This window comes from Ciconia boyciana, chromosome 1 (genome assembly GCF_034638445.1).
Source record: "Ciconia boyciana chromosome 1, ASM3463844v1, whole genome shotgun sequence".
NCBI lineage: Eukaryota > Metazoa > Chordata > Aves > Ciconiiformes > Ciconiidae > Ciconia > Ciconia boyciana.
The window spans coordinates 101,012,280-101,036,715 of record NC_132934.1 but is presented as its reverse complement, the minus strand read 5'-3'; the positions used below and the strand labels follow the sequence as shown (position 1 = coordinate 101,036,715).

At 38.7% G+C, this 24,436-nt stretch overlaps 1 long non-coding RNA gene across 1 annotated transcript in view; it reads left to right on the top strand.

Annotated features, from left to right (window-relative positions):
- The window catches only part of LOC140647170 (uncharacterized), a 36,546-nt gene extending 20,334 nt beyond the window's left edge, over nt 1-16,212 (top strand). Inside the window, exons 2-3 of the long non-coding RNA XR_012040689.1 lie at nt 14,369-14,524; nt 15,817-16,212. This is a non-coding gene — a long non-coding RNA (uncharacterized lncRNA). The remainder of the gene's footprint in view (nt 1-14,368; nt 14,525-15,816) is intronic.
- Nucleotides 16,213-24,436: the final 8,224 nt, after the last annotated feature.

Below are 24,436 nucleotides of genomic sequence, written 5' to 3'. Positions count from 1 at the left end.
AATTCATTTCTTAACAAAAAAATTGATGGAGTAAGGTAAAATTAAAAATAGTCAAAATAAGAACAGTTTCACTTAATATGTTGGGGGAACTGTTTTACTGATGTTCTTGAAATAACAGGATTGTTTCATACTGCAAGGACTAGTGAGGTGTTGACCATCAAAGCAAAGAAAAGAGTGAAGACTGGATTTTTTCCTGTCTCCTTCGTGCATTTGTTGCTTCTTTTCAATTTTATACACCTACAGGTTAGGTTTTGAAGGTGCAATCAACATAACAGTAGTACTGGCCAGAAAGCAAGGCTTCTGATCTGCAGGTAGCTTCTGCTCTTTCAAGATTTGTTCTAGTTTGAACTGCATTTGTCTTGAAGCCAGAGACCTAAGAAGCACCAGTCTCAGCCTTTAGCGTACTTGCCAGAAATCCAGGTTGATTTTTGTTATTTTTGCTGGAACCCTTCACAGAAAACTGGCAGAATTATTCATGTGTAGCTCTGTTTAGCAGGAAACAATCACAAAGAGGGGCTCTAAACACTGAAAAAAAATGTAAGAAATGAAAATCAGTACAGAAGGTGAAGTAAAAAAAAAAAAAAAATCAGTAAGTGAATAACAATGTATTGCTTATTGTCTGTGAAGCGTAAGAATACTGAACAATTCTTTTTATTTAGGATATCTAAATAGGAGATGTAAAATTCTTTGTTCTTGCTTTTTGGAGCTGTTTGTTCACTGTTAAATCTGTAGGTTTCTTACTGGTTCAGCTTATTTAAGAAAGTATTTAGTTGAAAATAAATAGGCCCAATAATGATGACTATAATGGCAAAAAAAGTTTGTAAATGTAGAAAGAAAACACTGTCCTTCAAGGCTTTGTCACTGCCCACTGCATGTAGAACCCCACAGTGGTTTCTCAGTCTCTCTTACAGCACAGCTTTTCAGCAACATCCATAATACATGGCATTAAGTATTAATTTGGGCTTTTATGCTCCAAGCACATTGCATGTTAGTAACCAATATATTATCCACTTATTTTTGTTCCTCCTGCTCCACCTCACACTTACTGGTAGATCTTCTGTGTTTGTGTTACTGAAGAGACGTGAGGTAAAGTAGTGACAGCTGAGTATGCTCTGATAGCTTTAATATCTTTCTGAAAGCCAGCTGTGGTGAAAAGATAAACTTCTGATGTGTAACCATTCAAATTTAAGCAGTAGGGCACACAGTAAGAGTCCAAATGTTGTATCCCATAGGTCTTGTTATACCTTTGCTCCTTAAGATCAGGGCACTGCCCTTTTCTGTGTCTCTCTGTTAGTACACTGCATTACAGGACAAAGATGGTATTCTGATCACTCTTAGGCCTTGTATCTGTTGTTACTGTTTCATTTTCTATCTAGCTAAAATATTTTACATTTTTTAAGATCCTTTTCCCAAGGTGGTTTTTTATTCTCCTGAGATACCCAAAATCATTTTTCTTCATACAGTGTTAAGCGGTGAACTGCTAAATAACTCCTGTGAGGTGCTGAGTGCCCTCTCCTTGCATTAATTTCATTGAAGTTTAAGTTGGGTCACCATGAAAGAAACTTTGGAAGCTTACCTCCCCCAACGAAGTCTGCCTGACCCTTTAGGTCGCACACAAATGTGTGCTAAAAGAAAAGGAGTTGTCTGAGGTAGCTCACCTGTGCTACCTCAGTGAAGGAACATACATAAAATGAAACCATTCAAATCATTATTTTTAAAGTTCACATGGCAGATGATTTCCCGTATCTGCTAATTTACTCTATGGAGAGAAAGAGGGGCTGAATCCAGTGAAAGAGGCATCACCCCCCTTTCACCGCCAGAATTCCTGTTTTCAGAGTTGTGTGGAAAGCTGCTGCTTTGGAGTTCTGATGTAAATTTGTGAAAACTTCTCTATAATCTGCTGATCAGATATTTCTGGTTGTGTACTTGATCCATCATGGTGATACCTGTGATGCACCAAGGATAAAACTCCCATTTTGAAAAAAGTATTCAAATGAGAGTTGACTGAATTTAAGAACTAAGTAAGAACAAACCAAACCAAACCCAAACTATATGTTAATAGTGTTTTCAGCATGTCCAGAAAAGGGATTAATAGCAAAATTCTTTGGCCAAAATTATCTTCATTAAAGCAAAAGGCAGATTCAGCCAATGCAACTATCTTACAAATTTGTTCTGAGTTTAATAAACCAGTGTTGTAAAAATAGAAATTCTTTCTTAAACAACATTGCTTTTGCTTACTTTTTTTTTTATTTTTAAGACACATGATGTTCAAACCAAATAGGACAAAATTGTACAGTTTGTGTCAAGCCCAAAGGTCAGAAAAGACTATTTTAGATTAACCTCAGATGGACATTTTTCTGTATTTTAATTTTTTTTGGTATCATAAATGAGCCTAGTACAAGATTTTCCCCATTTTAAACAACTTATTATTGTTTAAATTAAAGTGCAAGGGATCAGAAGTTCAGTGTGTTTAAAGTTATATAAGCACTGAACCAAGAGATGATCTCTTCCCCAAAGAACTTACCGATTACTGTTTCAGTGAAAGCGTTGAATGATTCATGTTTCAGATTTGGGCTTAGTAGTCTGGTATATTCAGTGTTGTATTTTAAACTCGCTTCTCTGGGTGGGGAAATGCATTTTAGCTGAGGGCAGCTAGTACCTTGAGATCTTTATTTTCCACAGATAGCAGACAAGATGTTGCTTGCAAATACTGTCAGAAAAAGGTCTACCTCTAAATAAAATATCTACTGGACTTGTAAAACAGTGGTTGCAAACCGTTGCTTTCTCTTATGGGAAAGAACAACTTTGACATTTTATTGATGGCATTTCAGTAGTTTCTGTCTTGGCAGTACTTACTTTCTGTGGGCAAGAAATGCCTGTTGGTTTATATACTCATGCAATTAACTTCATACTTGATTTATCTTATCTTAGAGGCTGACATTCTGTGAAAGTACTATTTAAAATAATACTGTTACTTAAATGGTCAACAGAAAAGCCATTAATTATAGATCCCATTTTAGACCTCATTTAATTTATTATTTGGTAGGTACTTATTTTTGCCTCTGGATATAAGAGAATGAATTCACTCATTCTGCATGGTGTTCTGGCCTCTTAATAACACAGAAACATTAAATACTAAAATATCTTTAGTGTATGTGAAAAACTAATTAATTTACTCTTTCCTTTTTGCTGTCCACAAGCAGTTTGTGGCTTTTCTTTGTTTATATATTTAGTAATTAGCAGCTGTTGAAATACTTCACATGTGCAGCTTCTTAACTGAGAGCTGTAATCCTGAACTTCTGGATTTGGGATTTGATGATTCCCTGATGATTCCCTAATGATTCCTTTTTGTTTTAAAGTGAAACCGGTCACATACACATGCAACTTTGTTGTGTTTCAGATGTCGCAGAATTATCAAAATAGGCAGCCCTTTGCAGCAGACATGTAATACACTTTCTGTTTCTTTATACATATTTTGGTGACATCTGAAGTATCATCGCTGGCCTGTAAGTTGACGTTGTTTGAAATGAATGGGACAACTCACAGCCCTTTGTTCAGGCAGCTGGAAAACTCAGGGGGATCTTGCTGAATCTCTTCCATTTCCATCCTGTCTTTTCCAGATGTAAGGAAGGCTTTACAATTGAAATAAAGTAAAATCTTAGGTTGCCAGTACTCTCCTCCTTCAGATCTCAACAGGAATGTTTTATCTACCTTGGGAAATGCTGGAAACATTTGGTCCTCTGTCCCCAGATATTTGCTACTTCTGTATTACTCAGTACAAGTTTCATAGTACTGCTTGTACTTCTTGTTTGCTGCTTTATTCTTTCTTGTAAGATTTCAACTTTAAGTGTGCAAAGAGGTTTAAAGTAGAATTGTGATAGGAGAAGGTTGGGCAAAGCTCAAGGAAGGTGGCATGTGAGCCTCCAGCAAGCTAGTACACTCAAAGTTTTCCGTTTTCTCTTTAAATTAGAGAATGAATTATATTTGTTCAGGTTTTGGGGGCAGCTGACTTCAAAATTCTTATGAATTTGTCCCAGTGCCTGAAGGAAAGGCAAAAGTGAGGAATGTACAACTTTGTAAGCAAAAGATAACATCTGGGAGTTCAGCTCTTCAGGGTGCTTCTCAAGTTACTCTTCCCATTCCTTCTCTTCCTCTCCCCCAGCCTCCACTCCTCTTAAGCCTCCTTCCTTTTGATGACTGAAAAAACTTGGCAGTGGTTATGACATTTTTTTGCTGTTCTGGTGAACTCCACCGATGTGTCACTTCCTGGTGCTGCCTGTGCATCAATATGCATGTGCCTATTGTCCCTTTGGTCTTCTGGAAGGTCTTGTTGTAATTTGTCTGTAATAGTACAAGAAACTTACACAATGGAGTCCTGCTTATGGCCTGGGAACTTTGAGAATATAAAAAGCCCTGGTTTCTGATGCACTGTGGCTGTTTCATAAGAAAATAAACTTGTAGGACATAGAGCAAGCTTGCTTTAACTCATACAAATCCACTGGTACTGACGGCAATCAAAGTAAGGGGAGGAGAACAGCTTTTAGAAGGTGGTTTATATTCAAAGGCTTTTTTGTACACTAAATATAAAGAAGGGGAAAACTCATTTTAGGATTATATATTAGGATTTCCTAAGGTTAAACACAATTAGTAAAATAGTGGCTTAAATTAAAGTTCATGTCTTGATTTTCCTTTTAATGGATATGGTTCATGTTCACTGAATGAATAAATTAAGATTAATGAGCCCTGGAAAATATGTTAATTATACTCATAGAATGAAATTACCTTATGATGAAACCATCATAAAAAGTGTTCATGGACTGTAAACAATATGCTCTAATCTGTAGCATGAATCTTGTCTCTGAGGTTTGCAGCATCTCTTTTTGAGGGAATAACAGTTGGTAAACATTCAAGACAACCAGATCAATTTTTTAGTATAGAACAAAATGCATGGCCGATGAAAACAGTGTGACAGTCCTCAATAATGAGTTTTACTTTATAATTGGGTAAAGCCTCACAAAGCTGGAGGAACAGGAATTTCAGTCATTTTCTGAAACTTTGAATGTAGTAATAGAATATGAAGATATGTATGTGGAAAAGCTGGTTGAACAAGAAGAGTTAGTACTTTAGAAATCTTTATGTTTGCTTTTGAAATAGAAGACAAAAGGTAGTGCTAAAATTAAAATAAATACACAAGGGGTGAATGCAGATTCAGGAATGCATGCTCACGCTTGAATAAAGAAGGTCAAGATCAGGACTGAACTACAGAAGTGTTCTGCAGTTGAAACCTATTAAATAGTCTGTTTGTGCACCTTTATTGTGTAATATTTTTTTTTTAATTGTATTTTGTGTTAAATGTATGTTGCTATCTAAATCTGTTGCTCTCCACAGAACACACACTGCCTCAACCCCCACTGAAACCAAAAGCAGAAAAAAAAACCCCAAACCCTTCTGTGTGAGGGAAAGTGAAGTTGTGCCTCAGGATTGTTTCAAGGTGGCTTTCAGTTACAAAGGGGATGTATCTCATTCTTTTTGCAACTGCATGGGATTTTTCTTTGGTAGTTTTTTGGCATCTAGACATGTGATTGCTTTTCTTTTTATGAAGATATTGCAAAATGTAGATATATAACTGTCCATTAAACAAAATCATGCAGATGATCCATCTCTTTCCTTGCAGCTCTTTGTGTTGTTCATAATGTTTTGTTTACTTTGTGTCTTGTGCTCCATGGAATATTAGACCAGTTAACATGTCATCTTTAGCCGGTGTCCGGAAGATACAAGTCATCATGTATAAATGTTGATGCTTTCAGTGACTAGTCTGACATTTTTTCAGAATTGGAAATCCCTATATTCTATCACTGTTGACTGCTTTGTACAGTGTAGCTAAGGAATAAACCGCCTTTTTGTGTTGCAGATTTAATGTGTGAAACTTTGTAGAGGTTATTCTTTTGCCATTTCAAGGACTACCTTGAATGTTTATCCATTTATCCCCAAATATCAATGGTTCATATTTTCCTGGATCCAAGAAAGAAATACACTTTTGAAAAACTTTTCTCTGTTTTGGCAAGCTACTCAGTATTGTCTGTCCTGGCTGTATCACTGCTTACGTCTGTCACTCATGTCTGCTCTCTTGCACCTTTCCTAGTCTAACTGGGTGGTACTGTGAGCCTGTACTCAGGTCACTGGGGAAACTCCTGGATGATTCTCAATGGAATTGTGTGAACTAGGGTGACACGGAGAGCTTCATGGATACCGTGACTAATGATATGGCTAGCATAAAAAGCAAAGGTATCAGTTCATCTACCACACAACCGATCAGCTTCGAAATGTTTGAGGCAGTAGTTTAACTTCTCCCTCACCCCCGTCTTCAGCTTCATTTTTTTTCTCAAGTGGTCTTGCAATTATGGAGAAGTACTGCCCTGGTTTTGTTAGTGCCAGAGCTCCCTCTCTCTTGTGTAATGCACTTGCTGATAAAGATGAAATATCTTTTATAAAAAGTTTTTTTTCTAGATGTATCCAGTCTTTTCATCAGCTCGGATAGTATCTGATGGGCTAATAACTTTCCCATGGTACACACCTGCAGGAGTGGTCCCGGGTTTTTTACAGCAAGGCCTCTTTACAGTTTGTTAGGTTTCTGGATGCTCTGTTTCTTGCTGTGGTTACTTTTGCAGCTGAACTTACCTACTTCATTAAGTCATTCCTAGCCCTTCCCCAGCCTCTTTTCTCCACTGTACAATTTTTTAATTCAGGATCTGGGCCTTAACGAGGAAAACACTAGCCTGTGCTGGAGTCTCTGACCTAGTTGCCGCACGGTTCCTTCCTTCTGCTCTCAAAGGCCTGTGGTGTGACCATTCCTGCAGAGGTTTTTATGTCGACTGTCACAGCTTTGTGCCTGACCTGTGCAGCGGTACAGAGGGGTGCTTTGTGGCATGCTTGAAGAGTACTCTCCGTATGAGAGAGACAGCCACTACTTTGGTTTGGAATTGCCCAGTCAGTGGCATCTGAGCCGTGTGCTGTTCATGGGAAGCTACACATGAGCCGCTCCATGGGTCGGTCATGCAACTTACCCTGCTGCTGTGGGGATGCTGTGTCTTCTAATACACAGTTGCAAGACAAAGTGATCCCAAGGTATCCTGAGACCAGCCAGTGTGCCCAGCCCTCTCCTCTCCAGCAGCAGAGTACTGGGAATCCTTAGGTACCTGCTGTCCTCTCCCAGGTGTGATTTTGTCCCAGAGCATCTCCTGCCCACAGGTCTCCTAGGTACACAGCAATTGCTTGTGCTTCTCACATGAGGGGTTTTGCATGTAGATAGTAGAGACTGGACAATTGAACATCTTGGCTAACTTAGTAAATGTAACACGTGTGAATTAGGAAGACTTCCAATATAAATACGTGTTTATGAAGAGTGATTTATTGTAAAAGTTATTTTTTGCTGTTAACAGCTACTGTTAAGCAGTAGTGATTTTCATTAACAAATTGCTTTTTTCAGCTTGAAAGCAATGTAATTAATTGCTGCTATAATTCTTTATATTGTTTGGGATTTCATTGTTGATTCTTAATTACAACATGTCTCTAGGAGCAAAAAGTTTTCAGAAAGACTTGTACGGAAAAAATCCTGTAAAAGTTGATATGTACATCTCTGCAATCAGTTATATTTGCTGGTTGCGATTTATGAGTGTTGTTGTCAGAACAGCTATGTAAAAATGTTCTGTAACATAGTCCTTTACTGCATTTGGGGGACAAATAAAAGCATTACAGTTTTGTTAATTTAAATTGTTTTGTTTTTTACTGTAACCCATTGAAATATAAGTGCCGTCTTGGCTTCCTCTTGGTCAGATTCAAAAGGACTTTTCAGTCAGTGTTGCTCACAGAAATGGCCACTCCAAAGTGGGCAGAAAACTTTTGTCTTCTATGGAATTTTTCTTGCATTGACCTCAGTAAAAGAAAATCCTTTCTAAAATGGCATTAAAAGCATTAAAAGCATAAAGGCATTAAATGAGTAGTTGTTGGCAAGTGCATTTTCCAATTTTCAAAGCAGTCTTGCTGACTTCACTTACCTGCCTGCTGTTTGGAAGGAGATCCTAGTTTTACAAACATGAGCAAGTTTGAGATCAAGCCTGTTTGAGGTAAAGCACAAACTGGGACATAGTTGCTGTGATGAAACTTCTGACAAAGTGCTCTGAACCCGAGGAGACCATAGTTTGAGTTAAGGAAGTCTTCCTTAGCCTGAGAAACTTTTTTTTTAGTAGTTTTCCAACAAAGAAAAGTTAGGTCAGGTTATTAAGTTTGAAGTCTTTGTTGTTGAGATCTTTTTCTTCTCCAGCTACACATTTTTTATTTTACTGCAATTGGGTCTTGCGTACATTCCTGCTACAGGGTATTATACTCATAAGTGGGCTTTGATTTATTTATTTATTTATTTATTTATTTTTTAAAGTGCCTGGCATTTGATTGCAGCCTTTGCACTAACAGTTGGACTTTCAAGATGTCATATTGTACTGAGCTTTTAAAAAACCCAGTTTCCACTATCTTTTTTTGGTCTTCAGAACAGTGTTCAATCCTTTCTCACCATCATTCTAGCCATAATATTTATTGAATATCTTCCCTAAATAAAGGCTAATCAACAGTTTTACTTGTTTTTTAGACGACCGTGTTACTGGTAGTTTTTTTAATTACTTCTGAAATGTTGCTGAAAAGTTTAAAACCCAGATTCAAATCCAGATTTCCTCAAAGCATGGAAGATTTTCAGGTCTGCAGAGGCACTTCATCTCTGAATGGGAAGCTTATGCTTCGAGCTAAAACCTGCACTTCTAGTGTATGGCTAAGTAAAGTGATTTGAAATTGTTTGCAGATTGCAGGCTGTGATGAACGAGCACTGAAAACATTTGAACTGCTTTGCTTTGCTATCAATCTGTTGTGTTAAGAGAGAGCATATGGCCAGATCACACAGGCCCCTTGGCTATTGCAAACGCTGGCACCTCAGCAGATTTCTGATCAGGAGCGTCTAATATCCACACATGCTGGTGATGAGTCGGTCAGGATTCCCGCTCCTCGTATTGACAGCTGGGATAACAAGATATCCAGATAACATATATGCATATGGAAAGGTAGGGGTTTTTCCTTTAACAAAAGACACACAATCGTAAGGCTGTTTGTTTGTGAGATGAAACATATTGTAGTTTAACATTTACAAACATAATAGCTGTTATCTTAAAAACATGGACAAAATTTAGGTATTTTTTAAATGGTTTTGAACTTAGAGTGGTAGTGTTTTTAACAGAAGTTTAACAACCCTAACAATTTGCCTTATGCACAAATTTTGACTATAGCTACTATATCCAACAATATGCAGTCTCTATATTCTAATGTAATCCAAATTTTAATTCAATCTTATAGTGATACCATGCTGATAATTTTATTCATGGTCTAGCAATTATACTTGTCATTTGCTGCACTGTGGAAAATATCTTAGTTACAATTGAATAAACTTTTCTGTTTTTTTTCTTTTTGGCAGTGGTGTAGGTAAAAAACCTTTGCTATTACTGTACGGATATGGTAAAGAACTGATTTGTTTGCAGTTAACAATACCGCTTTTCCAAAATGATTCTGATTCTTGAAGTTTCTCATAGCATGTGGAGGAAAAATTGTTCTTTACAGAAGAAAACCTTATCATTTGGCTTTGTTATGAAATTCTTAGATAATCATAAAGACTATCACACCCCAAGAGTTGAAAGATTCACATTTATATCTTTTCATGCCATCTTAATAACTTTGAAGAGAGTAACTGGCTCACTCTCTGAACAGGTGGGATGAACAAGATGAGGGCACTTTATGAATTCATTATTTTTTGCTATTCATTGTATTTAACTGATAATATTTCTAAATACAATAAATAATTGTAATAACAGTTACAGGGAAATTATCTGTAATCCAGATAAATAATTATTTCAGATTCAAACACAATCTACCAGTTTGAAGTCTCATGGTAATGAATACAGGACTATTTTAAAAAATGGGGGGTGGGGAGGGAACCTATTTTCTTTGACTCAGTCTTTCAGACTCCTAGATATCAGAGAGAAAAGTAAGTAAAATAGAAAGTTACTGTCTCTTCTTGTGGAATTGCTGGTTTCTGCTGATAGGATTCTGTATCACTGCCATTAGATTTTATTCTTATATATCCCTTTTCTCTATGAAGTTTTTGTCATGGTTGTGTTATTATTAAAAACATAATAAGAGCACCAGATATGTACTAACAATGGTGTTACCATAAGATAGGTACTGGTTACCAGGGAAGTGGTGAAATACAATTAGTTTCTGACCTTACAGGCCAGAGAATATTAAACTGTTAAACTAATATTATGCAGGGAGGAAGAAAGTTGTTTGCATAGTCCTTATTTCAAACAGTGTTTGAGTAGGCAGCAATACATAGCTGGTTTGTGTAAGGATGGAGTTCTGTCAAGAGCAAAGTGCAGCGCTTCAGTGTCCTGGGTTTCTTGCAGAAGTGGTGGCTGGCATAGGTCCAGCACAGTCAGTAGGCAGGCTGCTGCTCTTGTTCACTCTAAAAAATGGCACTGATTTGGTCCCCATTTCTTTGCCTGCCAGCCAGGGCTGCATTTTAAATGGTCTGCTTTTGAATGGCTCACTTTCCCATGGGAGTAGCATTCCTTTTGCTCTTGAAACTGTTATGCTCAGTGTCTCATGTCAGATGCTGTGAAGCTAAAATTCAGGTGATGGTTTAAGATTGCCTGGTCTTTATGAAGGACAGCATGGGGAGAGATCTGCTGAAAATGAGAAGGAAAGGGCATAGAAAGGTAAGAGGAACAGAATCTGTTGTGTGTCGGGCTCCAGAGGTGGTGGTTTGTGAAGCGAAGACCTACAGGGTAGGGAGGAGGAAGAAGTAAAGAGGTTTGGTTTGATTTCAAGAGAAAGAACAATGCTGCAAGGAGCAGCTAGAGCCCTACCCAAGGGTCAGAAGAAAAAGGCGTGGTCTCAGATGTTGAATTTTTGTTAAATAGTCTTATTTTGAACAAAGAAAATTAGATTCCTAGAAGAAGAAGAACATGTAGTCCCATGAGAGCATTCTTTGGTGAAGAGGTTGTGGAATTAATCTGATGTGTTGCACAAGAAAAAGCTCTAATCCATCTCTTGTATGTGTGTTCAAAACCAAACAAATGTAAAGCAGTTTTCTTTGTGTGTTATTTATAGCTGCTAGTCCATGCAACACACTGTTCCTCTGTGATAACCTTAGGCTGCACTTTGGCTTTTCAGACTCTTAGGAGTTCTCTGGAACAAGCTTTCTTCTACATCAGCTCTTAACTTTGGTTACTGGCATGCTATGCACCTTGTAAGTCTCAGACCATTGAACTCTGCCACAGTGCTGCAAGTAAATTGGATGTTTTGTGGAGCAGACTTTAAGCCTGCAAGTGACTGGAGGCTGTTCTGAGGTTTATTATTTTTATTGGTACGTGTTTTAAGGTGGCCAAGAGAGTAATCTTTTTGGATTAAGTGGAAAACAAACTTTTTTCATGGATAGCATAAGAGCAGGCACGGTATGAGTGAAAGGACTCCATGTTTATGTCTGAAACTTCCAGTGAAATAGAAGGTTGATGGAAAAATAGCAAAAGTAATTTGGGTATGTCATCTGCTCACTGTCTCCATTAGCTCCGTTGTGGGTCCAGCTCTGTAAACAGGATGATGACTGAAAGTTGTTCAAACTGTTACTGTGGATATGCCTAATCCATTGGCTTTTCCTTCCCTTGAGCCTTCTTTACTGGCCACCAGTTCTGATTTGGAGGTGGTTTCCAGGCAATTGCTACAATCATTAAATGGCATAGCAAAATAAGGCCATTTTAGAGTTTAGTTGAAATGGGGAAAACCTTCATAACATAGCATAACAGCTTTCATGTAGGTTAGTTGCCCTTGTTAATTAACAGGTAAGTCCTGTCCCCCAAAATGGATCCTTACCATGCATGTTAGAGATTTTATTTCAGTTTGGAGTAAATCAAGACTTCATTACAAACTCCTAATTTTATTGTATTTTTCGAGTTTGTAATGATTCACCGTAAGGATAGGAATCCAGAGTTGCTCCCCACCTGGTAAAGTTGTTGCAGTCTTGCCACTTCATTTGTTTAGAGAATGTTTTGAGAGCTGATCTCTTGTTAGTTCTCTTGTTCATTCTTTTTTTATTTATTCATTATAAAGATCCATGGATTGGTTTGAGAATAAACCCCCTACTAGTTTTTTTCTTTCATTCAAAGCATGTGGTTGGGTTCTTCTGAGCATTCAGTTAAATCTCAAGACATGGGTCTACTTGGTCACTGACTGACTGATGCCGTTTAACCAGGAGTTGTGAATAAGGAATGCAGCCCCGGTATGTGTTACTGTTCATGATCTGCTGAATATTCTCACAAATGGTGCTTGTTTAACAGTAGCAAATACTCAGGTTTCTGTGAATCAGAGATCAACAAAAATGATGCAATATGTGGGATTTTTTGCAAAATTGATAAGCCTTAAAACATTTACCAGTATGTCTACTATGTTCAGTGCCCGGATCCTCTCCGTCTTATTCTCGTGTTGAAGCTGTAGGATTGTAGCAGGCAGATACTTCCAAACAGACAGATCAGGTTATCAAAACTTTCAAGAACTATTGCATGATCTCCTTGATGCGAAGAAAAGATACTGGGAACAGAGATCTGTGTGCCTCTTGGTCAAAATGTAATTCCCAAGTTGTTCAAAAGAAAGGTTAATTGCTGTTTTCGTTATACAGCCTAGTTACATTTCACAGTCATTTCAGGTCATATTGGCCTGAAGCATAGTGCAAACATGTTCCCTGAGATAACATGACAGAAGTAAAAAGCCATCATGTTAGTAACTTTAGCTTCCATTTTTCTGGAGGTTTTTTGGTGGCATGGGTTAATATGCTCAAGTTTGTAACTTTTTTCTATTTTTTTTTAAATAAGTTTTGTCTATTTTTCATGTGTTTTACTGGAAGTTTTTAATGGATTAATTATAAGGCAATAGACTAATTATAATATAATCAGCAAGCAGCTGTTGGACTGTTGTGTTACATTAGGTTGGAGTAAAGTAGAAAGCGAAAGTCTCTGGTTTAACTTCTTGACATTCATAAGATGTTCCCTAACTGCTGTATAGAGAGAAATGGTATATACTCACTCCCAGTTCACCAACTCTATACCTCCTTGTCCTGGTTTTGGCTGGGATAGAGTTCATTTTCTTCCTAGTAGCTGGTATAGTGCTGTGTTTTGGATTTAGGATGAGAATAATGTTGATAACACACTGATGGTTTATTTGTTGCTACGCAGTACTTATACTAAATCAAGGACTTTTCAGCTTCCCATGCTCTGCCAACTGCACAAGAAGCTGGGAGGGGGCACAGCTAAACTGGCCAAAGGGCTATTCCATACCATATGACGTCATGCTCAGTATATAAACTGAGGGAGTTGGGCAGGGGGACAGCAATCGTTGCTGAGGGACAGGCTGGGCATTGGTCAGTGGGTGGTGAGCGGTTGCATCACTTGTTTTTTTTCTTGGGTTTTGTTCCTCTCTCTCTCTTTTGTTGTTTTCCTTTTAATTACAATTTATTATTATTATTATTTTATTTTATTTCATTTCAGCTATTAGACTGTTCTTATCTCAACCCATGAGTTTTCTTACTTTTGCTCTTCAGATTCTCTCCCCCATCCCACTGGCGGGGGGAGGATGACTGAGCGGCTGTGTGGTGCTTGATTGCCAACTGAGGCTAAACCACGACACTCCTCCATAATACATTTATGTATTTTTAAAAGCCTTCCCCAGATACGAATATTTCCTTCAAAATAAAACCCAGTTATTTCTGCATTTAGGCACCAACTTGGTTATGGAGATTTCGAGCCCATCTCCTCAGTTCATACGGTGCAATTTAAGACCACTTAGACTTAAGTTTTTAGATGATTAAAATTACTGCATCTAACAATCAATTACTACTGAAGAGGCTACACACAAAGAAACAGTAAGTTGCTCTCAAAGAAATGATGTGAAATTTAGATCTCAGCACTTGATTAAGTGAAAAATGTCCTAAGCAGATGTGGAAGGATCACAGAGCCATAGGTAGGATAGAGGAATAAGTTACAGGAACTGAAGAAAATTAAACCCAAATATTTTTAAGGAATGAAGATATAAATCCATGTCAGAAATAACATAGCAGAACCAACTAGCAGGGTGAATACAAGGTAACAGGCCGATCACAGGGTCCCTGTGAGGAAAAACTGGGACTTAACATCCTGAGAAAAATATAGACAAGCAGAACGGGACAGAAGTGTAGCCTACACTTAGTGCACAGGTAACCCAGATCTAAGCCTATTTTCCTTTCTCCTAGGTATCATAAAATGGTCTGGACTGAGAAGGTGAAATAGCAAGACGAAGCTACCTGAATCTGAGCTCTGCCTGTTGGCAGACAGACTCCTCCCCTCCTGCGTGTCCTGTCCTCAGCCTGGCAGGAACATCACTGGGCTGCTGTGAATTCCCTTGAAAGGCAAGTTTTCTCTCTTGTAACTGGAATTACTGAGAAAAAAAAATCCCCAAATGTCTCCCACAGTAAGAGCCATGGGATATGCTCATCCCCAGAGATGAGCACGGGAATTGTGAGGGCACAGCAACATGTCTGTGACCTGTGATGGGCAAAGCTCTGCCCTAGTTTCCTTTGCTCATACCTAGATGCCATTCTCCAAAGCAAAGGATGAAGGATGCAGGAAATAAATTGCTGCTGAGTCACTGAGGGTTTCAGAATCCCTGTGATGTTTTGAAAACAATTTTGAAAACATATTCAGATTCCCTAACCCTTTTTCATGCATGAGAGGATATCCTCACACCCTTTTTCAGTGTAACAAAAATATTTAGAAGATAAAATTGTTTGGTTTTCCTATATTGATTGTTGTTATTTTTGGAAGTACTATGAAGATAAAACCAAAGCCTATTACTTAAATTTTAAATCAGTGAAAAGAAACCAAGATAACAGTTGCATGTGATGTCTACAATAGAGCTGTATCTTCCCTGTTTTAGAAAAATCTTGAGTCTGAAACAGAAGGTAAAATCCAAACAAAGATTGTCCCCTGCATTTTATGTGAAACCATCATAGTGTCTCTGATTAGGCATATTCTTTTTGATTTAAGCAGCCGCATTTAGCTATGCCTTATCCATACTAATCGAAAAGATTTATGCTCTGGAACAAATCTAGGAACTGACAGTTATTTCATATAGTATGTATGGGTATGTCTATCCATAATGGCAAATATATATTAAATCTTGAAGGCATATTATCCTTTGATGCATGCTTCGCTCATGTTACTATTAATAGGAATTAAATATGTTGAAAGAAGAAAATACTCTCCGGCATGCCATTTTGGAGACAGCAGCTTTTAAATGCCTTGCTTTATGAAAGTGGTTTTTCTATTTTGACCAACGGTGAAGAACTTTTGCAACATTATACATGCATGCATTTTGAAATACCAGCCAGAAATAATTGTTTACTAGGAGAGGATAATGTTGCAGTCGTGGCATTTTCTGTAATGAATGTACGAAGTGCAAAGGCTTTGAAAGTGCAAAACCTTACCAGTGGAGTATGTGCAGAGAATTCACGCAGTATCCCTGAGCACTGCCACCATCAAACAGGAGCTCCAAACTCTTTTCTTGTCAGTGTTTTTGTTCAAAGCTCTCCCTCAGGGAAGTCATGGGAGGAGGGAGAGAGGTAGAAAGACTTTTCGCAGTCCTTGTTCTGGCTGCCTCCTTGGATTTTGCCTTTAATCTCTTTCCTTCTCTTTGATGCAGATACATAGACGGTTCCACCAAACAGCACCGAGAGAAGCTCTTTGCCAGCTGCCTTCTGCGTCTACTTTCTGTTTGGACCTGTCGCGTGTATCAGTGCTGAGTGCAGGGGGTAGGGGGTTTACTTTTTCAGCAGTCTGGTTTCAAACAGGACGTTAATGGCTTTCTTGCATTTCTCAGAAGTGAAATGGAGAATGCAAATTCCAGCATGATCTACCTGAACTGTGGCAGTACAGTCTTACAGCCCTAGCTCCTGTGTCCCTTTAGGTGGTAATCATTAGCAATTCTGGTTTTTAATAATGAAGCCTGTTACACTTTTAGGTCGCTAAATATTACCTGTATCACCTAAGGCTCATCTTTCATCAAAATAGAGTTTGGTTTGTCACATTTGAGCTACAGTTTGTTCCACATTTCTTGCAAGTATTTGTCTAGGCATGTGTTGTACTATGCAGTACTTGCAGTACTGTGTTTTGTGACACATTGTGTTAATATATTACCTTGCAGTTATAGTTAATATTTAAAGCAAAAAATCTTCTTTGTTGTTGCCATTCTGAAATTAGTGAGTTAATTTCCAAAATGCAGTCATTTGAACCTTTATTGAGCTGTCTTGTGACATTGTATTGCAGGTTATTGCATACATATGATCAGGAGACTTAGTAATTCACTGTATCTATTCAGATAATAAGTCTGCTGACAGAGATTGGGGGTGTTTGACAGAAAAATTGGTATGGCATCTTTGTTACTTTGTTTTTAGTAATGACAATCACAAACCTTTGTAAAAATATTTTTCTAGAATAAACTGCTAGTAATGGCAGGAAGGAAGAAGTTACAGTCAAGAGCCAGTGTGATTCAGGGGGCAAGATCTGTATATATTCTAGACCCTTTGGAGAAATTAAATCAGTAAATGATTGTTTTAATTCAAATTTGATATTTTAATCCTTTTTCCCATACTTTTGTGTCAGCTTTTAAAAAGTGCCAGTTTAAATTCAGCAATTAATTGTGGCAGTGTCCTTTTAATCGGCAAAGAGAGAGAATTGGCAAAATTTACTTGTGGGATTGCAACTAAAGCTTTGAGAGGTGTTTGCATTGTGAATCGACACTGCAGCTGCAAATTGTGAATGAGGTTTCTTGGTATTTCATTTAAACTGGTTACCTCAGAGGCTGGTATCAGTGTAGCCACAACAGCATGGAGCTTATATCAGATAGTTTCTTCAAGGTCTTGTGGACCGTACTAAGTATCATCCTTTGGTGCTCTGCACAGTTGTAAGTACGCTTGTTAGCTGGCTAAAGTGATATCCAGCATGTCTGCTGAAGCTTTAAGCATACCTTTACAGCAAAATGTAGACATACCTGAAGACAGGTCACGTCTTTGACCCTGCAGACACAGGGGTAGAATGCTTTCTTCTCCTTTCCCTAATTTTAAAGTTACATTAATTATACAAACTGATGGAATTAAAACTTGCTGGGATAATGTATGGAGGTAGGTTTCTACCTGCCTTTTAGGTGCCATTGTGCCTCCAGAGTGCTATGTGCAGTGTCCCCAGACTGGGATATCTTTCACATGTCTGTCCTCCCTCCCTGGCAAGGCTCTTCTGCAAGTCTCAGGGCTTTTGGGGGGTAACTTGAAGAGGCCTCAGTACTGTGTACTTGAAGGTTTTTCTTTCTGGCCACCTGGACGTGGAGATCTTGGAATTCTTGTAGTATCCTCATGCATTTCATCTTTTAATACATATGTGTCTCACTTTGCCAAGACCTTATTGTCACAGCCTGTGACCTGTGGACTGAACCTCAAGCCAGACCTCTTGTGCTGTATGAAACGCCCAACCCTGAACGGTGCTTTTGACAGGGCATTGCCTATGCAGGTTTCTTTACCTTGAAACACATCCCATTCTTCAGGGGTTGCCATGAATTATTTGAACACATTTGTTTCGTTCCTCAGGACTGTAAGCTGCTGTAATTTAAAGTAAATGTGACACAGTTATCTGCCTTGTATTTAAAAGGAAAATACAATTTTTCCATCGAAAGCCTTATTTAACATTTTGGCTGGAAATGTACATGTTCAGTTTGGAAATAATTCTGTTCTGATCGGTAACCAATATTGAATGACCTCCACCTGCACAACCTGATTCAACCAACAGTGTTGCAACAAAATTTGTTTTCTTGTGTCCTTGGCCAGTATGCCTTTTGCAGAACATGTCTGTTGCATTTTAATATTTTTCACACACACACACACACACAGTGGTACTTCACAAAGTTGTATAAGACTAAATTAGTCGTTTTTTCCGTATTCTTCCTCTTTTTAATCTTGAAGTAAAACCAGATGAACACGACATAGTGTAGCAGCTTGTTGTTGAATGATACTGGATCCTACTCTAGTTGTTTTGTATAGCTTTAGAAGATACAATTAACTCGTAACTTTCTAGTTAATCTGCCCTCCCATGCAGGGGGTATGTGTGGGAATATTTCCAACAGGAAGACCGAAAGAAAGACAAGGAGTTCTGTCACTGAACTGGACCCACTATGACTGTACAATTCAAATTTATTTTTCAACAATATAAAATCTTTTAAAAAACCTTGTTAAAAATAAATATGCCTTGTCATTTTCCACTCACTGGCTTTCTGTTTCTGGAGCAAGTCAGGCACGTCACCTGTATCAGCTTGCGTCTCAGACTGAACTCCCAGTGTATGCTTCAGTTGTGTGTAGAGTTTCAGGAGGGCAAGTCTGGAAAAACTGTAGAAAAACTACTGCTTGGAGGATAATTTTTATTCCTCCAGAGTGCAGTATTTTCAAACTATGAGGAAAATACCTTTCAGGAAAGTTCAGAAAAATGCTGTCTCTTGGGAGGAAGGAATAAAATTATTTGAGATAATAATAAACTAGAAAAATGTCAGCATCTCACAGGATGTGGGATCCAACAGGAGTCTTGAAATAATTTATTTCAAGAGCAAATTTATCATCAGTTTGAGGATACTACTGTGGAATACATGAGGGTGGAGGAAAGGATGTCAGGAAGCCAGCATGGACCTTTAAAACAGGCAAACTTAGAGCTAGAGGCAAAATTCCAGGAGGGAATTAAAGTTCCTTTGTCTCTTATGTTATAAACAACCAGCCCCACAAAGCCGTGCCACTGATGTGTCCAGGAAGCTTTCCTCAGCTTACCTGCCTTGTTTGTCTGCTGTAGAAAGATCATCAACACTATTTGTTCTGTATGTACTGGAATATTACAATATCATTGTTGTTGGTAAGGGCACATTACACATCCCTGTCTTCCTAGGAAGAGATACATGCTTAGAAGAAAAGAGCTATATAGTCTATGAAATTTTGTTTGATGTGGACACCATCTTTTTTCAGTTCCATTTTTTGGATGGAAATAAATGGTTTTAACCACAGAACCCTTTCCATTAATTTCCTTAATTTATTCTGAGAAGAAGCTGAAAAAGCAATGAAGATTCAGAAAGGTAGAGAAATGGGGACTTGACATAATTTTGGATTTCTGGTAACATCTGAATTGCCTGAATTTGAGGGACTGTAGTCACAACTTTAAGCCTAAAAGAATCTGTATACTGAACAGAGACTATGTGTCCCAGTGGTTTGCTCAGCAGCCTCACTCCAAGATGCAGGAGCTGTAGCTGTGCCATAGGAATCCATTTAGTATCTGAACTTCTCCTTCATGTCCCTTTTTTGGAGAGCTCTTCAGCCTTTCCTCACCAGTTGCATAAAGTCTTATACACCTCTTATACAGGTGAGGTGCTGGTAGGAGGACTGGCTGGTGCGTGTACTTTGCACTCGGTGTGGAGGATTGTGGTGTTGCTGAAGGGGGAGATTGCTGGATGGGAACAGCTGTCATAGTAAGATGTGCTACAGCTGTATTTAATGTGAAGATAAATGAAAATAAACATTTGGGAAATGCAACGTTTTTGCTCCTACTCCTAAACCTGTTCTTTGCTTATAGAATTTAAGATTTGTATTAAATACTTTCTGCCTTGTAAGCAATAAAGATTGTGAAAAACAATCACAGTGCCTTTTTAGTGAGAGACTAATGACAGTGAGAGATTTTATGAAGAGCAGTGTTCAAGTGTAAGTATTTCAGTACAGTGTTCAATAGACTATCTAGGAAAAGCTACGGATCACAAGGTTTATTGTCTAACTGTTGTAAATTTAGGCTATTTTCTGTCACTGGATCTCTGACCCTTTTGTATCTACAGAAGTTAGCTCTTTATTCAGATTGGTTGGGGTGGGTATTTTTTTTTTTTTTAGACAGTGGATTAAAAACACTTGAGGCTCTTTCCCCCATGAAATATTTTATGTAAAAGAACAATAGAAGCTTCCTCTTCTGCACCATTAGTTTTAATGTAAACCCGAAGGGACAGTTTTATACTACACTCACAAGATTTCTCTGAAGATAATGCTACACTGCGAAAAAATACATAGTGCTATTTCATCTACTGGAAACAAAGCTGCAATAACTTTTTTTAATTGGGGTGATTTTCAGTCTTTCTACTTGGTAATAGAGTGATGGCATAAATAACGATGGCGTGCCCTTTGGGTACACTTCCTCTAAGTAACATACTTTGTGCTTTCATTCCTTAAGGAATCCATATGTTTGAAAATTAAAACCTGTCTCTTCAGCTGATTTTTCTACCTCATGCTGCCCAGGAAACACAGAAATCTCAGTGCTGAGAGTCTGAAATATGTATTTTAATGATACATCCTGGGAGGAGTTCCCAGCATGTGCAGCATGCTTGTTGGAGGACTTAATGTGGATTTGAACGCTGCAGTATGAGCAGTGATAGAGGTGTTGCTTCACTGCTTCTGCTCTTCAGCTTTAACGCAATTTGTGCATTCTTTGGGGCAGAGACTTTGTAGGGTGTCTGGTATAACGGACCCTTGAGCCTTGATGGACCACAAGGGCAGGTGGTGAATCTACAACAGCAGTATTTTATTAGAGCAAATGAAAATATTGTAGTGAAATGCTGTATAGGCTAGTCAGGTTCAGCATTACACAGGTGAAAAAAATCATTTCAATGGAAATGCAGTCTATGTGGTTTCCAGTGCAATTTGCTAGGTGACGTCCTTGTGGCAGAGGCTGTAGAGATGAAACAATGCCAGCAGCCCTTCACTAGGACTTCCCTCTTTATTGACTATAAACTTTTTTTTCAGTGAAGATAAATTGGACAGTGTCTGGCTGAATCCAAATAAATAAATTAAAAAAAAAACAACCATGTGATGGAATTAGTGCTCTTTTGAATAGTTTCTAAATAAGTACGGGGGGGGTTTTCATATAGTTACTCTGTGAATAAAATGGTTTGTTTTAATGATTGAGTGCCTGAAATTAAAAAGGTATGAAGACCCAGCAAGAAAAGAGGTGCCTATAAGTCATCTCTCGGTAAACAGTTGGAAGTTTTTAACATAACAGTCAAAGTATAAATGAGGAGTCCAGCTCATCCTTCTAGACATGCTACCAAAGCGACTTTTAACTGGAGAAAAATTAGTCTCTGAACACAGAAGAATAAGGAAAGTTAAGAATTAGAGGAAGGCAAGTCTGAACTGAATAGGTGAGTGATTGTTATAGAAAGAACTTGGGCAACTATTTGTGATGTCTGAAGAAGTCAGACGGGCATAAACAACGATATCTAAGTACATATTTTCTTATTTGTACCCCCAACCCCAATCAATCTAGCAATAGGGTAGCTGAGAAGTTACATTTTGAGGTAGGTACAGGTATGAAGCCACAGCTTTGAAGAGAGAATGCATTTTGGGAGGTATAGTGGTATAATTTGTTTTCTAATCCTAGCAGTTTTGTTTGCCATCAAGCAATACATATGTTTCCTTTTTGTGGCATTTTTCCTGCTTTTTTGTGTCAGAAGTAGTTGCCATTTTATGGTGCTTTAGATAAACTTCTACCAATTAGTTACTGTATTCTGTTAACATATATTATTTTGAAAAAATTCTGTAAATTACACATCAGCTCTGAAGTCATGTACATTATCTTGGGCTTTAGCTCCTCCGTCTTTATACAGCATCTTTATCTCCACTGTATATTAATCAGAGAATTAAAAATAATAGGGTTGATTAACATGACTCTTAATTTTTGCTTTGAAAATAACACAACTAAGATCTAAAAGAAGAGAAAACGTGCTATGTGATATCATTACTATAAATGGAAATGTCCCTAGGGTCTGAAATAAGATATATTTGTGATTTGATACCTACAGTATGTGTGGGCACATACAGGCAAAAAACCATACAGGATGTCAGTTTTTAAAGAATTCGTGCATTGCAGTATTCATTCATATTAGAAAGTGTGTAGAAATTTTGGACCTGTCAATTGATATAAATTCTGAATGTTTTTGTAGCGTGTAATGAATCGAAGAGAAATATGTTTTTGCACTAGTAAGCATGAAGTGGTTAAAAAAAGAGAGTTTTTCTGTTAGGTGTTCTGACTTTCCCTTAGTGTACTTATGTTCACTTTACTACCACTTAAATGCAGATTCTGTTTGTGTATTCTTTGATGTACACTTAAATAACAACACGTGATGCAGCCTTAATGCTCTACGTAACAGGTAGTCATCAATGTCTCCTATATGCACAACCTCTCCATGAGTTCAGCTTACTCTAGGGCAGGTGGAATGGTGAAATGGGTTAGAAATCCTGTGTGGGGAAGGATTTTCTTACTTTGGTTGTGGACAGTTCTGGGTCATGAAATAAGTAATCGTACATTCAGTGTACTTTGAAATTTTGTTGTTGTTAGACTTTTTTTTTATTGAAGAACAGAAAAAGTAGAGGCTATGATTTATTTTTTTTTAAAAAAGGATCTGGGAAATTGCCTTGGGTGATTATAGCCATTAGTCAACTGTAGCAAGAAAGACTTAGGAGTCTTTTTTTAAAAAAGGCTGGAAAAGGGATAAAAAGCTGCCTGAGTTTATTAAACATAAATCTTTGTAAACGAAGCTGAAAACTGTCTTTGTTAAGCCCTCTTTTTCTGAGACATGGGAAATCTCAGGGATCTTAAACTGTCTGAAGCTAAGTACTGCATAGTTGGTAATTAGCCGAGCTGAAGAAATTGTGGATTGATATTGATTGGGGATGGTAAAGAACAGGCTAAAGGAAAGTTGTCAATGGGCTGTATTAAAAAAAAAAAAGTAAGCAGGATCGGAAGGAAATTCTGTTTAATGTTTCCATTATAGACTTTGGCACAAAAAATGGGTGTGTGATGACATACACAGTTAGGTGGTGTTTCTGATGTGGGAAGGGATGAAAATGAAATACAAAAAGGACTTGATAGTAAGGCTAAAGTAGTAAAAATGGGATGTAATTGAACAGCGTGATATTAAAGGTCAGGCAATTAGTAATCTGGAAATTCCTCAGCTGGAAGCAACGGAAGCAAAAAGCTTGGGAATATTAGTTTACACGTAATTGAGTTGCTGACTTGATGTGATGAGGTAGATAAGATCCTAGCAGGTGTTGAATAAGCTTCTTTTGGGCAGGGAAGGAAGCAGGTGTCATGGCCAGGGTGAGGAGCACCGGTCCTTGGGGAACCTTGTGCAGGTCTGGTTACACGTAAGGATGAACTCAAACTGGAGTAAGTGAAAGCAGCGCTGCTAGGAAGTTGGGAAAACGGAAGAATATTTTCACTGATACTTCAAAAATGTAATTAACTATGGCTGGTGAAATGCATTAATTGATTGTTACTGAAGTCGGATAGTGATCTTGCTAAGACCGTCTTTCCTTCTTTTCCTCTGCACAAATGTCTGTGTCAGGGTGCAGCAAGGGACCAGCTGCTAACCAAGCGCTGGAAGCTGGGAGCTCAGCATGGTAACACAGCCAGCTGGGCAGTGCCCTCACCGGCAGGGGCCCAGGCCCACACCATGAGCCAGGGCCAGCCCTGCGGAGGGAAGCCAGGTTCAGCTGAGAGTCCCCATTGCTGGGCAGGTCTGTGGTGACGAGACAGGTCTGAGGCCAGGCTGGGAAGTCAGGGTCAGTACCAGTGATGGTAATCAGGGTCCGACACAGCCCAGTGGCAGCTGAGCAGGTCTGTGGTGACAGGGCAGGTCTGAGGAGGGGCTGGGATGTCAGTCTGGAGCGCAGGGTCCGGTTCAGCGAGGCCCCTGGCCAGGTAGGGGGATGGGTGTGATACTGCCGCAGCGTGGTACAGGTGGGGTCCCAGGTGAGAGCCTCAGCTTAAAAGTGGCTCTGAAGGGAAGGGTAGCCCCTGAGGAGGCTTCTTCACAACAGCTGCTTTTTCAAGTGTGTGCCTACCAACGCTGGCCCTGAGCCCAGGCAGCCAGACTCCCGAGGGCCAGGGGGATGCAGTCAGGGGACTGGTGCTGTGAGTCTGTGTTAAAAGATGTCTTCCTTGAGCTCTGCCATATTACAATACCTGGTGCATTTACAGCTGTCCCTTAGCTTATGTGAGTGGCCAAGTTCCTCCCAGAGGAGCACGGCCTAGGGACTGCTGGTGAACCCATCCAGTTAAATTTTCCCACATAAGATACTCCTACCTGAAAACGTCCTTTAGAAATGCTGCCTTGTCAGGGCCTGTTGTGTGTCCCCTGCCACCCCTTGGACGTTTGGCTATGGGGGGCTCAGGGCCAACTTCGATATGGCACAGCTGCACGACTG